Source organism: Mus pahari, chromosome 16 (assembly GCF_900095145.1).
Source record: "Mus pahari chromosome 16, PAHARI_EIJ_v1.1, whole genome shotgun sequence".
Classification (NCBI taxonomy): domain Eukaryota; kingdom Metazoa; phylum Chordata; class Mammalia; order Rodentia; family Muridae; genus Mus; species Mus pahari.
In genome coordinates, this window is record NC_034605.1 from 52,622,189 (window position 1) to 52,638,280 (window position 16,092).

Consider the following 16,092-nt stretch of genomic DNA (forward strand, 5'->3'; position numbering starts at 1 on the left):
GAAGTAGGCTGTAATGCTAGTGAGGGAATGGACTTGCTAGCAAGGGGAGAGCAAGTAAAGAGCAGAAGCTCCCTTGGTCCATGTCTTTATATTGGTTTCCAGCAGAAGGCATGACCAAAATTAGACCTGGATCAAAGCTATGTATCAAATGTATGTCTTTGTACCTAAAAGAGCTGGATTACAAGTCAGCACCGAGCCCAATAGCCATTAGAGAAGCTTTTGGATGAAGAGAGAGAGAGTGAGTTAGAGATCTCCATCGGGGTTCACTTTTTGGAGCTCAGGAATCCCTTCAGAAGAGGGGGAAGAAGAATTGTAGGAGCCAGAGGGTTGGAGGACACAGGCCACAGAATCAACTAAGCAGGGCTCATAGGGCTCTCAGAGACTGAGGTGGCAGTTCCCTGAGCCTGCATGGATCTGTGCTAGGTCCTCTGCGTATATGGTATGGTCATTAGCTTGGGGATTTTTTGGGACTCGGAACCGTGAGAGTAGGAGTGTCTCTGGCCCTCTCACCTGCTCTTGGGACCCTTTTCCTTCCATTGGATTGCCTCACCCAGTCTTGATATGAGGCTTTGTGCGTAGTCTCATTATATCTTTTTATGCAAAGTTCAGTCAGTATCTCTGAGAGGCCTGCCTTTTTTTCTGAAGAGAAACAGAGGAGCAATGTATCTGGAGGAGAGAGGAAGGGGGCTGGGAGGCGTGGAGGGAGGAGAAACTGCAGTTGGAATGTATTGTATGAGAGAAGAAGTGCAAAAGAAGTAGATCCTCCCACTGCAAATTAAGCAGAAATCTCTCCCAGGTGTGCCTGCCACTTTTGGATTTTAATTTCAGATGTAGTTAATTCTAGATATAGTCAAGTTGACATCAGAACATATAGTATGAATCTTGTTTCTATGATAAAATATAAACTTTTCTATGATAAACTTTTATAATAGTAATAATATGCAGACTTATAGAATGACCTGAAATATGAAGTACTATTATACCCCACCGAGCTTCTAGACTCAGTGAGAGCAGGGTTAGATGTGGGAACAAGATAGCAGAAAACAATCTTGTACTCTTTTTGTGGGTTTTGGGACAGGGTTTCTCTGTGTAGTCCTGGCTCTCCCGAAACTCGACCTGAAGACCAGGCTGGCCTCAAAGTTCCAGAGTTCTGTCTGCTTCTGCCTCCTGAGTGTTGGATCAAAGGTGTATACAAGCACTGCTGGGCCACTCTTGTACCCTTAAGATGAAAAAGCTTAGTAATCCTAGTGTCCTGCTTTTCCAGGACATATTGACAAGCCAGGATTGCATTGATTAGCCCAATCCTCATTCCTGTATGTGTGTACTCACCTTGTTCCTGCCTCTACTATGATCCTGGATTCCTTTTGCCTTGCCTTCCAGCTTGCCAGGCTCTTACACTTAATGTTGTTGGAGTCCTCACTCTGTAGTCCAGGCTGGCCTCAAACTTAGAGACTTTCCTGCCTCTGCCTCCTGAGTCCTGGAATCCAAGATGTGCACTACCAGGCCTGACTATATTTGGATTTTATATTTTCATTTTTTTCACAGACTGGAGGTGCTCACCTGAGGACAGTTTTGGGTAGAGGTAGTGAGCAGCAGCTGACACCACCCAGAGGCCTCTGAAAGAGTCAGAGCTCCATACTGTGGGTAATAGTTTGTATTTTTGCATAGGGTTTTTTCATAGTCATGTTTGCCAGATACTCATCTACTAACATGAGATATTTAATAATAGATCACAAAATAAACTATTAGCTAGATTTGCCCAATGATAAGGTAATGTGTATTCGGAGCATGTTGCACATTACAGGGTGTAATGTGTATATTACAGGGTGTAATGTGTACATCACAGTGTTTGGCAGCTTGGGTGTTGTACTGGCTGGTTTCGTATGTCAAGTTGACACAGGTTAGAGTTATCACAGAGACAGGAGCTTCAGGTGAGGAAATGCCTCCATGAGATCCAGCTGTGAGGCATTTTCTCAATTAGTGATCAAGGGTGGTGCCATCCCTGGGCTGGTAGTCCTGGGTTCTATAAGAAAGCAAGCTGAGCAAGTCAAGGGAAGCAAGCCAGTAAAGAACATCCCTCCATGGCCTCTGCATCAACTCCTGCTTCCTGACCTGCTTGAGTTCCAGTCCTGATTTCCTTTGGTGATGAACAGCAGTGTGGACGTATAAGCTGAGTAAACCCTTTCCTCCCCCACTTGCTTTGGTCCTGATGTTTGTGCAGGAATAGAAACCCTGACTGAGACAGGTGTTGAACACATATCTGACTTAAGATGTTTCCCCTGATGAAGGGTTTATTAGGGGAAACATCATAAGTGAAGGAGCAGGTGCCCTTCTGTGTGGGCGTTTGGTTGTAGCACTCCTCTAAACAAAGCTTGTCTGGTTCCTATTTTAACATTGTGCTTCTCATTTTATCAGTGCCGGGATGCTGGAGACAGCAGTCTCATTTTGCGTTATAACACTAGGGTTGCTAGGAAATGGTCAAGTGTGGTTGTGGATGAGAATTCTGGAAACTGCCCTGGAAGCTGCTGGCATGAGCCCCTCTTCCCTGGAATTAGGAGTCTGTAGAGTTTCTACTGTGGCAGAGGTTTAAGAAAAAGAAGAGAGGTTTAGAGGGACCCAGAGTATCCGTATCTCAAAGGAATAACGACACATCTCAAAGAAATTGATTCTGAACTGACATTTATAGGGAGAGTTGTGTGCATTGGTGGCCTTAGCACAGTGACTATCTCGGGAAGGACAGCAGGGGAAGAGTCTGGGCAAATTATGCCTTGGAACATTTCCAGGGTCTGAAATTCTATGCCAGAGTGTTCCTCTATGGAACTTCCGATGGTCCACTAGAGGAAGGGATGGTCTTCCAAAGGTGTGGGGGTCTGGTGGATGGTTTGTAATCCCTGGGTTTGAGGCAGGGTTGCCTTACTGGTTCTGTGAGAGAGGAGGAGGAGGAAGAGGAGGAGAAGGAGGAGATGCTACACCTGTGTTCTCTCTTTCCGTCCCTGCAAAGCTCTGTGTGCTGCTTGTGCATGCTGTTGACCAAGGAGCTCTGGTGCTTTCTTCATGTCCTTCCAAGCTCCCAAGATTGGCCAAACAGAACAGGGAGACTGTGTATGCAAGCGCACGTGTTTTGGACATGGAAGCCAGGGCAGAAACCTGGGCATATGCTTAGCAGACACAGGCACGTGTTCAGAAGGTCTGAGCATAGAGGGTGGAAGATAGGGCAGAGGACGCGGATGCATGCATGGAAGAAGTGGATCCAGCACGGATACTTCGCCTTAACCGAGCAGGCAACCACCACTGTCAGTGCCCTTGAGCTCTCACTCCTTGTGTCTTGCAGCAGTGCTGCGTTGAATGACTGAGTGCCCTCCAGAGGTGGACCTAAAGCCTGGGAGTTCTAACACCACTGTCTTGCCTATAGGGATGAAGATGGAGCAGAGACAAGAGGGAACGGCCAAGCAATGTTTGCCCCAACTTGACATGGGCAAGAACCCATCCACGACACTATTAATGATACTCTGCTATGCTTGCAGAAAGGAATCTAGCATAACTGTCTCCTGAGAGGCTTCATCTAGCACCAGATTGAGGAAGATGCAGAGACCCACAGCTAAACATCAGGTGGAGCCCGGAGAGTCTTGTGGAAGAGTCAGGGGACAGGAGTGAGGAAGCTGGAAGGATCAAGGACACCACAAGATTTACAGTCAACTAACCTGAGACCATGGGGGCTCACAGAGCCTGGGCCACCAACCAGGGAGCATGCAGGAGCTGGATCTTGATGCTCTACACATCTGTAGCAGATGTGAAGCTTGGTCTTTATGAGAGTCCCATAGCAAGTTGAGTGGGGGCTGTCTCTGTGTCTGCTCCCTGCCATTGGATCCTCTTCTCTCTACCTGTATTGCCTGGTTGAGCCTTGGTGGGAGAAGATGTGCCTAGTTCTGCTGGGTCTAGATATCCCAGGATGGGACAAGATACCCTGTGTGTGGGGGGAGCTCCCTTTCTCTGAATAGGGGGAGGGATTTGTAAGAATGGAACTGAGAAGAGAGGGGGAAGGGTGTTGTGATTGGGATGGAAAGCGAATTAAAAAAAGTAATAAGATATTGGAAAAAAAAAGAGGGAAGAGCCCAAGTAACTGCGTTTCTTTTCTTAATCCCCTATTTGGAGAAAGGGAGCCCCCCCCCAGGGTATCTTGTGGATTTTATTTTATTTTATTTTGCGGCGGCATTTATTCTTTAATTCTTTGATTTATTTACATTCAAAATGTCTGCCTTCCTGGTACCCCTTCAAGAGTTCTTCACCCTGTCCCTCCTCCCCTTTGCCTCTGAGAGGGCGCTCCCTCCACCCCCTTGCCCACCCACCCTTCCACCCTCCCACCTCACATACTCGGATTTCACTTACTGATCTATGTTTAACCATCCCTGCATCTCTGAGATAAAGCTAACTTTATCATGATGACCTTTTTGGTGTGTTCTTGAATTCTACTTGTATTTTATTGGAAAATTTGTGTTCCTGTTCATTGGCCTATAGTTTTCTTTTTTTGTTGTCTTTTGTCTGGATTTCATTCAATTCTCAGAATTTAAAATTCTTGATTTCTCTTTCACATAATTGTTTTTTTAGTATGTTGTTTAGCATCCATGAATTGCTATATTTTATTTTCTTTAATGCATGGGGTCAGATGGAATGCAGGACATGTAGTTTCCTACATTTGTTGAGACTTGCTTGTCTGTTAATATGTGGTCTATTTTAGACAAAGTCCCATGGGCTGCTGATAAAACATGTATTGTTTAATGTTTGGTGGAGTGTCCCATTAGGTGCATTTGATTTATGATGCCATCTAACTTTTACTAGTTTTTTAAGGATTGTGGATTTTAACATTATCCATAAGAAAATATAACACCTGTAATTCATCTAAATATGTACTCAGAAATTCTCTACACCAAAGTAGGACTGGTGCATATGACAGGGACTGATGTTAGCACAGTGGCAAAGTAGATTAGCACAGAAATGAATTGTTTCCAATAGAAAAACATTTCTGTCAGAGACTTGATGTGCCAGTGTGTGGGGATGCTGAGAGGAAGGGGAGGGGAAAGCAGGGAAGGGACTCGGTGAGGTAGGGACCAGGAGGGGAGGGGGAGCAGCATTTGAGATGTAAACAAATAAATTAATTTAAAAAAGAAAAAAACAGTCCATTTAAATGTTTGAGTAGATGTCACCTGAAACTGCTAGAGATCAGGATATATTCTTTCACTAGAGGTGAACAGCAGTCATTGTGTTTAATTTTGGGAAAAATAGAGGGACAATCATATTACTTTGGGAGATTATCCTGGAGCTTTAGCCAACAGAGAGAAACCCACTTGGGGTCACGGTGACGGAGGGTCTCAGGGTTCTGGGCCTGGACAGGGCTCCAGGGAGGGGACCGAGTGGACTCAATTGGAGGTCTGTGGTTTCTCTGCAGGCGCTTCCTGTGCTACTGGGCAGGCCTGTGTGACACAGCTCTCAGTAACCACCCATGGTCACACAGTGCAAGTTCTAGTCAGGACCCTGGGCAGTTACTGCCCTATCACCCAGGCTGGGTCTTCAGCCCGCATGAAGGTGAGTGGAGGCTCCTGGGATAGATGTTCCCTATGGCCGTCCTGGAGATGCAGGTAGAATTCTCTCACCTCTGAACTGGGGCTGAAACAGTTTGTGATGAGTTAAGGTTCTTGGCTTTCTGGTGCTTCTGTGCACCAATCTGCACAGTGGCACAAATGTCAATGTAGGACAGAAGAGGGAAGATAATTGGGCCACAGACCGGGGTGGGGTCTTCACATGGTTGGCTCATTATGAAAATCCCTTAGACTTCTATTGTCTCTGTAATGACAGAAAGATTAATACTAACTGTACAGTGACAACTGTGTAAAGGTGACACCTCAAACTGACCATGCCTTCCCACGTGCCCTGACTCTTCCATAAACTGCACTGAGACAGGACGAATGCTGACCTTCCCCTGCTCCATCACTGTAAGAGAGAAACCACTGTGCCGAAAGGCATGAGCATGAATCTGGAAGCAGCTCCTACCTGGGTAGGCGCCATGAACATCTGAGGAGGAGCTCCAGTAGGCAAAAAGAGTCTCTTTGCAGGAAAAAAAAACCCAAACAAACCAATGTTTATTACCAGGAGGCATGGGGTAATAATGGCTGGCCAGATGGGACATCTGGAAGACTTCCCTAGTGGGCCACGGTTACTACACTTGACCTATTTTGGTAAGGTCTTTCTGTCAGAGGCTCCCTGGGGGTAAGTGCCTGACTGCTCCTGGGCTCCGTTTTCCCTATACTTGGCTGGATTGTTCTTTTTGGGACTTGTAAGATGACCAAATCCCGTTCCTTCCTTTGCACTTTGATGTGGGTCAAAGGCTTTATGGCCAACCCCCGGCTGTTCTTTGTCTCCACTTGTTCGGTATCTGAATGAATGCTTGTGCCCCTCGTGGCTTCTAGGTGGACAGGGCTCCTTTCCATGTTTTGATCTGTCTTGATCTGGGTAACAGGCTCTCTGGGCAGCAGGACTTGGCTGCTGCTTGTCTCTATTTTCCCTGTACCTGAATTCCTGGTGCTTCTCTGTGAGGGTGCAGTGCTGGCCAAAGCCCGTTCCTCTCCTCACTGTCCTCTGATGTTGATCATGGGCTCTCAGGGCATCAACACTCAACTCTTGCCTGTCTCCAGTTCCCCTGTACATGAACGGATGGCTGTGTCCTTTTGGACTAGTGTGATCACAACTCATTCTTCTCCCTGGTTGGCTAGTCTTTGGGTCATAGACGCTCTCAGAAGAGTGCGAAGAGGCCTCCAGCTGGGCTAACAGTTGTTCCACGTCACACCACTGGATCTTGGACGGGTCCTCTATTTTAAGGCCCAGCGTGTCTACTAGGATGTGGACCACAACATTCAGGAGAGATTGTGCTTCAGTTGCCATACTGTACTTGAACTTCCCTTTTATCTGATTCTGTAGCTTGGATGGTGGGGAGCTTTCGTTCTCCACAGAATCTCCCTGCCCACTGTATTTTGTGTCAAGGTTAAGATATTGTAAATTTCTTTTGATTTCTGTTAGAAGGCTTCTTACATTTCCTGGCACATCAGACAGACTCTCAGGAATGACTGTAGCCTTGGGCTGGGTGGAGGTACGACAGCCTTGAGAGGACTGTACGCCCCCAAGTCCTTCTCCATGACTTCTGGCTCTGGATCTCATAACATTGCCCTTCTCTTCATTAGGATGAAACATTTTGTGATTACTTCTTGGAGTCTTATCCTTGGGAACCCCAAGTTTCTGAGTTTCCTGGCTGTGGTTTTTCCTCATGAGCACATCATGTAGGCCCTCTGAAGTCTTGGGATCTTTATATCTATTTTTGTATCTGGGTAGTGACTGCTGTGAAGGCCTGATGACTGTGGCAGGGTGCACAGTGTGTTGATGGTCCGTAAGGAGCCTAGCAGTGGATGTCGGTGGCTGCTTATCTGATGTGAAATCAACATCACTAATCACCTGTGGTTTTAGAGGTGGGCCTCTTGAGTGAGGGAGACATGTTTGGAAATGGCCTAGTTTTCTATTGGCCCTTTCAGATTCAAAGGTTCTGAGATTGCTAGTGATGTTTTGGCCACTGGGAATCTTGCTGGGCCCAAGGGTTTCTTTCTGTGGAGGAGGTGTCTCTTTTCTTATCTCTACTATTTTGTTGGTCTGTTTGGACACTGAAGGTGGAGTCCTTACTCCAGGAGCAACCGCTGTGCTTCCGAAAAAGGGATGTCCTGAGGCCACATTATCAAATCTCTTCTTTGGTACTTGCCCAGCAATTCTTGAGCTAGTTCTTGGTTGCAGGCTGCCTCTTCCAGTCCCTCGGATAGTCCTACTCTCCTGCGTTCTTGCCAGGAGGCAGTAAACATTGACCCAAGTATTCAGGCTTCTGTGGGATACAGCTCCATCAGCCTCAGAGTGCCCAGAGCTGGCAGCAGGGGAAGGTGTTCTTTGGGTCTCCTTAACCTCTGAAGATGAGTGGGCAGACAGAGTATTCCGCAGCCTGGTAGCTGGTACTATTTTTAACTTTGTCCCTCCTGGATCTTGGTGATGCAATTTTTCTGGGATCACAGCAGCCTTGCAAGAGTGTTCGGCCTTAGAAACACAGGGGTGTGATAAAGGATACACAGGCTGGGGAAAGTATGAGGCTGGAACCCCAGATTGGATGAGATCTCTTGACTCAGGAGCCTGCAGATCGGGTCTCTCTCTGTATTTCAGAAGAAGCTGTGCAATATTTGATTCCAGCTCCATTTGAGTCTTTGAGTCAAGGAAGAAAAGATCCCGGGCAGTATTCACATAGGACAGCTGGTCTGTCCTCAATGCAGGTTTCCTGGGTTCTAGGCTCTTCCCAGCGGTGCTGCTCCTTGAAGTGCAAGGCAGGCGGCCCTCCTTGATGGAGTCATGCTTGTAAACTGGCCTCTTCTTTAAGGGTAACCTTGAGGGATCAGACTCCATCATCGAACTTGACTTGTAGGGTTTGGAGTCCAGGATGGAGGGTTGGGCAGTCTGGGAAGGCCCACTCCCATTCTTGGAATGGTGAGGACTGTTTGCTGGGAAATGTCCTGCGGGGTTCATCAGTTCCTGGAAGCAGGGGCCTTGATGGTCTCGTTCCTCTGTCACCCTGTATTTCTTCTGTCTATCCTGCACCATCTGGCAGTGGTCAGGAAGGGTAGAAGCTGACCTGATTGCTTCAGTGAGCAGGGTGCCCCAAGGCAAGTTGTCAGTGGACCGTCTAATGGCTTCTTGTTGTTTTGGGACATTAGAGCCTTTAGAGCCTTCCCACTTCAGACCCTTTTGCTGGGACTGGTTTTCAGTTGGGAGGGGCGTCAGTACCTTCATCCCAGGGTTAGAATATGGTGTTCCACAGGCCCTACTTTTGGATGAAGAAGGTGTATCTTTTGGTTTAGAGCATGGGTGTCTGTTCGGTAGCTGGGTCTCTGTCACACCTAGGAAGTTTGGTGTCCCAAGTTGATGGGGTAATAATGGCTGGCCCTGGGAAAGGTGGGGAGGTCCTTGAGCTAGAGGAAAAGCTGGCAAGGGGCTATATGAATCGCTGAAGTGTGAAGTTTTGTTTTTTACAGAGGGAGGTTTTCTGGAGACCCAGGCAGTGGCCACAACTGACTCAGGGAACACAGAGGAAATCTGGCTACATTTCTTCTGTATAAGTTCTTCTAAGACCTTGAGGTAAGACAACATCGGAGAAATGGGAAGCTGATCCAGTTTCTTCTTAGAATTCCAAAATGGTGGTTCTGTGGAATCCAAAAGAGGATTCTTGGTGGGGCTGCAGAAGACAGTGGGCAAAAGCATCAGACCCAAGCAGAGGTTCCAGAGGCCCATCAGTCTGTAAATATGGCATCTATATCCCACAGCTCCTCCACTGTCTCCATGTCCCATATCTTTTAGTGTCTAAGAGGGCTATATTTTAATCCCACTATATATAGTATGTTCATTATGAAGAGCCCCAGGGTCTGAGTTCACATTTTGAATTGTGGTTTGAATGATTGCACAAATGGTAGATTTCTTACCTTTCTGTAGGTGGTGATGCATTCTGGGCGTCCTGTGCATCCTTTCTGCTGTTTCTATAATCTGAAAATAAAGCCCATGTTATGGAAGACACACGAAACCCCATACATTCCATGAGAATGTGAGAGGCCCCTCTCGTAAGCACCATTTGAGCTAGGACTCCAATGCCCAACCACCAGAGTCTAGGGACACAGCACACTGAAAGTGAGCAAGGGGAGGGAATGGAGGGGGACCTCTTCTCTCCCTTCACACTTTCCTTGCCCCTACCTCAACCACTCTCATTTCATATGTAGCACAGTGAGGGTTAGTTATCTAAAAGAGAAATGCAGCATGGAGAATTGAAGCTACCTGTTGTCAGGGAGACATTGGAGTCCCTGACATCACTCGAGTGCCTTGAACAACACTCCCATCAGCAGTATCCAGCCCAGGCCAACTACAGTTACCTTCTGTCACAAAAGCTAATGATTCCCTGGTTCTGATTTTCCCAGCCGCCCCTTCTTCCTTCCTACATCTCATGTCCTCAGCGAGCACGGCTGTCATCATGACCCTCATCACTGAGGGGCCGGCCAGCTGGAATTCTTCTCCACAGGAAAGCAGAAGCCTACCTTTTACAGCAGCAGTTTCCTTTCTGGTGTTGCTCTGCCCCCTCTGCACATCCTGCTGGTTAGAAACAACACAAATGAGCTGGGGTCCCTTCTTCCTCTCTCTTTTAGACAGGCGGCCTGTTATCTGTGATTGTGGATAGCATGAAATCCATATTTTCCAGGGAGCTTTCATCCATCCTTGACTCATTCACACTGTGCATAAGCATAGTTCCTCTTGACCTCGTTGGGAAAATAGCAGAAAGGGCTTTCTGTGCCATGTTTACCAGGGAAGTCCTCAGTCAGTGTCCCTCAGACAGGCTCCTACCCAAGGCTGAGCTCTGCAGCTGCCTCTGGCCTGTCAGGTGATATCTGCTTCCTCAGAGCAGAGGACACTGATGCCCTGATCATGGTCTCATCAGCTGCTTCATGTCAGCTCAGCACAGACAAAAGCAGGTGCCTGGGCCAAGGACAAATGACCTTTCCCATAGTTTGTCCTGTGTCCTCAACAACTCAGAAACGCATTCTCTCCATGGAGCCTCACTCATCCCTAGTGACCTCTGCTGCCCTGTGCAAATGGTCTGAGAGATCGAGGCAGACTCCTCTGTGTCACATTCTTCCCCTCTGCCCTGCTGAGGTGCTAGTGCTCTGAGAGATTTCCCCTCACCTGTCTATAGCTAGACTTTAGCTACATCCTAGGTTCTTCTTTCTTCCACCCTTTTCCACCCCTTTTTCTTTCACTCTTTCTATCCCCTAACACTACATAGGAGAGAAAAAAGGATAGATGGGGAAGGGGGCAAAGTTATTGTTAAGACTACTTCCTGCTGATTAGGGGTGTTGAGTTTCTTGGGGCAAGTTTGATGTTCACTCTCAGGATATCCAATTTCTTCTTTCTTCTTTGACCTTGACTAACAAACCACAAACAACAGTAACCAATAGCACCCAGTGAACAACCAACAACCCACCATGCTTTCCAAGGCACAAGCATCTCTATACCCTCTGCAAAGTAACCAGACTTCCAAATGTCACACAAACACAGAAACTATCTGCTGCTGGCAGAACCACACCCATGCTAGAGCACCAGGCTGTGCGCCATCTGTAGCAGTCCAATATTCCACACCTCAGATCAATACAAAAATAGATTTCTGTCTTTCTTTAAAAACACCAAATGTAAAATTTCCCACTACAGCCATCTTCGTATGGAATGGGAGAGTAATAACAGTCATGATCAACAGACTGCAGCTCCAGTGTGTGTGAACCATGGCTCTCCTCACCTTCGGGATGTCCCCTTTGCTCTCAGGTGGTGGTGACACTGGGTACTTCTTCAGGAAGAGGATTAGTAGGTAAAAGAGCCCCACTCCACATATAATGCCAAAACTCATGTCTATGGCTATATACATGGAGCTGGGGCTCACCCACATGTTACTTATGCTTTCCATGGGAAGGAAAGTTTTCTCCATCTTCTGAATCCCTTTGCAGCTGTCAGGACACTGAGCTGTGGTGTACAGCACCTGACTTGTCAAGAGGGCTCAGGCCACATCACACAGCTGTGGCCTCCTCATCACAAAGGGCTCCTGGCTGGGGAGAGGGTGCCACGCCCCTCCTGCTCCTCCACCCTAGTGGCACACCCACTTTTCCTCCTCCCTCCCTCCAATTCCTGCTGCTGTAGCTGTCAAAGATAGATCTCTGTCCATGTTTTGTTTCTCCTCCCTGAGCCCCAGTATTTCTCTGCCTCCTAGAAGGTGTCTGCTTGAGTCTCTCGGGTTCTTAGTTTTGAGGAAGTGAGCTTCTCTGTAGAACCTGTGTTGTTTCTTAGGGATTGTTGCTCTTAGTATGTCTTCTGTCTACACAGCCACATCTCTTCATTCTGGGATTATAGCTTATCTTAAACGAGACACGAAACTTCCATTTGTATTATATTTATTTAACCTTGTCAGTTTACAGAAAATAGAATTTTAGATTACTCTCGTCAGCAATAGAGTAGTAAGAAAAAGTGACATTTGTTTCTTCATCTTAAGAATTGCATGTGGATAATTATGGAACGAACCTTCCATGATAATTTGAATGTTTATCCTCTGACTATCACAAATAAGACTGCCATGAACACAGTGTAGCACATGCCCCTGTGGCATGGTGGGACATCTTTTGGGTATATGCTCAAGAGTGTTATAGCTGGGTCTTCAGGTAGATCTATGTCCAGTTCTCTGAGGAACCTCCAGATTGATTTCCAGGGTGGTTGTATCAGTTTGCAATCCCACCCCAAAATGGAGGAGTGTTTCTCTTTCTCCACATTTTCACTAACATGTGCTGTCACCTGAGGACTTTGCTTCTTTCTTCTATAGGTTAATTTTTCAGGTAGCAAATTTTATTAGAATTGATTAAAGATTTTTTTTTATACCTAACTGTGTCACTATAATGAGCAGTGCCACAATCAGCATGAATGCCAGGGTATCTCCTAGGCAGGATGCAGACAGCATCCTGTCAGTCCATGCTTATGATTGGTAGAGCTGGGTCTACGGTAGTTGTGTTTTTTAGGAACCTCTACTAATGTCCACCCTGCGGCTCCACTTAGCATCCTCATTAGCAGTTGCTGAGGATCCTTTCCCCATATCTCTGATGGAGTTTCTTGTTTCATTTGTTGTCTTCATCTCAGCCATTATGGTTTAGGTGAGATGGAATCTTAAAATGGTCTCAAGTGGAATTTCTCTGAAGAACAAGGATGTTGAACACTTTGTAAAATATTCATTGATCTCTGTGTTTCCATTAGAAAACTGTTCAGTTCATTAGTCTATATATTAATTGGATGGTTTGGGTTGTTTAATATTTGTAGTTCTTTGTACATTTTAGATTATAAGCCCATATTGGAGGCTGTTTTCTTTAATAATAGCATATTCTTTGCATTTTATTTTATATTTTTGAGAAATGGTTCTCTATATAGCCCTGGGTGTCCTGGAACTGACTCTGTAGACTAGACGGGTATCAAACTCAGAGATCCTCCTGCATCCGCCTCCTGAGTGCTGGGATTAAACGTGTGTGCCACCCCTGCACCACATGATAGGATCTTTTCCTGCACAGTAGCTTATGAATTTTATGTAATCTCATATGTCGATCTCTCGCCTTTTTTCTGTATTGTTGGTATTTAGACAGTTTCTGCCTATGCCTGTACTGTTGGTATTCAAACAGTTCTCACCTGTGCCTGTACTGTTGGTATTCAGACAGCTCTCGCCTATGCCTGTACTGTTGGTATTCAGACAGCTCTCGCCTATGCCTGTACTATTGGCATTCAGACAGCTCTCGCCTATGCCTATACTGTTGGCATTCAGTTCTCACCTATGCCTGTACTGTTGGTATTCAGACAGCTCTCGCCTATGCCTGTACTGTTGGTATTCAGACAGCTCTCGCCTATGCCTGTACTGTTGGCATTCAGACAGCTCTTGCCTATGCCGGTACTGTTGGTATTCAGACAGCTCTCACCTATGCCTGTACTGTTGGTATTCAGTTCTCACCTATGTCTGTGTATGAGGTGCTTCCCTTTTTCTTCCTCTAGCAGCTTCAGTGTTCCAACTCAGGTCTTTCTTCTGAGTAGTTAACTCCTGGGCCCAGAATGATTTTGTGTGCATTGGTGACTGCTAAACTAGGCTTTTGTTTCTACATTAATGAAGCCACACCCTTGGTATGTAAGAATTGAGTACTGTGGGCCTGTGAGGGTGGACCACACGATAGACATCTGGAAAATCAAGGGGTCTAGTGTTAGGTGGTTGTCTCTCAAAGTGATTGCATCTAGGAGACTCACGAGGATGCTTCTGAGGAAGCTAGTTATCTTGTGGCATGGCTACATCCATGATCCTCAGAAGAAAGTATTAATGCCCTTTCCCCCCTTTTTTTTTACCTGAGAGAAAAGAACCAGGTTAAAAAAAATGTACCCATATACCCTGCACTGTCACTCACTGCCCATGTTCAAATTCCTTATACTGCCAGATGGAACAGTTATTGTCAGTAGCAGCTGCTGTGTACCAGAATCTTCATATCCCAACATAGCCTACTAATGTCCACCTGACAAGAGAAGCCCTCAAATTTCAGTGATGATCAGTAACTTGCTCTTTGGCACAGAGCATATATGGTTGGCACCCAGTGAATCACCCAGTTTCCAACATCAACAACACACAGACTGGATCACAGCCTTCTGAAGGGCTAGATTATTGGAAAGATTTTGGTTAAATTTGGTTTTGTAGTAGTATATCTTGGCTCCTACATCTCTGCTTATTGATAGTTTTGCTGGGTATAGTATTCTGGGCTGACCTCTGTGGTCTCTTAGGGTCTGAAAGACATCTGTCTAGACCTTCTGTATTTTAGGGTCCCTGTTCAGAAATCAGGTGGGATTCTGATGGGTCTACCTTCATATGTTACTTGGTCTTCTTTCCTTTGCAGATTTTGATGTTTTTTTTTTTTTTTTTTGTTGTTGTTGTTCCATACATTTACTGATTTGATTATTGTGTGGTAGAGAATTTTCTTTTCTTGTCCAACCTGCTTATTGTTCTGTAGGCTTCTTGTACATTTATAGGCATATTTATCTTTAGATTAGGGACTTTTTTTTCTGTGATTCTGTTGAAGATATTTTCTGGGCCTTTGGGCTGAGAATCTTCTCCTTCTGTTTTTATTCCTCTTAGACTTGGTTTTCTCAGAGGGTCCTACATGTTCTGGATATTTTCTGTCATGAACTTTTTAGCTGTTGTATTTCTTTCTATTGATTTCTGATATTGTACTGTCTATGCTTGAGCTTTTCTATCTCCTGTACTCCCTTGGTGACACTCACATTTTTAATTTATGTTCTCTTTCCTAGGTTTACCATCTCCAGGAATGCCTCAGTTTGTATTTTCTTCATTGCTCTATTTCCATTTTCAGATCTTGGGCAGTTTTATCCACATCCTTCACCTGTTTGATTGTATTTTCATATATATATATATATATATATATATATATATATATATATATATATACTCTTCTAATGCTTCTACTCCTTTGACTGTATTTTCCTGTATTTCCTTAAGGGATTTATTCATGTCCTCTTTAGAGGCCTCTATCATCTTTAAGTGTAAGTTTTTTTTGGGGGGGGGGACAGGGTTTCTCTGTATAGCCCTGGCTGTCTTGGAACTCACTCTGTAGACCAGGCTGGCCTCAAACTCAGAAATCTGCCTGCCTCTGTCTCCCAAGTGCTGGGATTAAAGGTGTGCACCACCATGCCCGGCTACTTTATTTTTTTTTCAATTCTTATTTTATGATGGTTCTTAAATGCCTTAATGTCCCTTGTAGCCCACCACCCACCAGAGGTGGTGGAAAAGAAAGGACATGGGAGAAATGGACCTGTTTAGAAAGGTTCTTTGGAGCAACTCTTGTCTGTATTGTATGGAAATCAGCAGTTCAGTTTACAGGTTAGGAAGCAGAGGCAGCTTGATTCACTTCCAAACTCTTCACAGATACAACATCAGTCTAGTTCAATAGAGTCAGGCTAGCAACAGGACCTATCAGAGACATCCAGGCCTCAGCCTGGGCTTGATTCAGCAGGAGGGACCACCAGGAACACCAGGAGAAGTTCTTGGCTGTACCTCTCTCGGAAGTGAAGATCAACAAAGGCTTGATACCCCTAAGAGTTTGCACAGCTAGCTGTGCCAGTAAGCGAAGCTCTCTCCATGATTCCGTGGAGTCCAGCTTATACCCTCCAGATATCATGTGTCCTCCATGTACCTTGCCTCAGCATAAGTCTTGCCTCAGCACATGCATCTAATCAGCCCAATCCTTGGAAGCAAGAAACTACATCATACCAGCAAAAGTTTTTTGGTGTGTTCTTCTGTATGGAGTCTCCACAAATGCAGCTCAACTGTGCAATGTAAGGTAGACCAATACATGTGTGTCATTAGCAAAGAATCCTTCATCAAATGACCTTTCTGTGCTTGCTTTAGGAGAACAC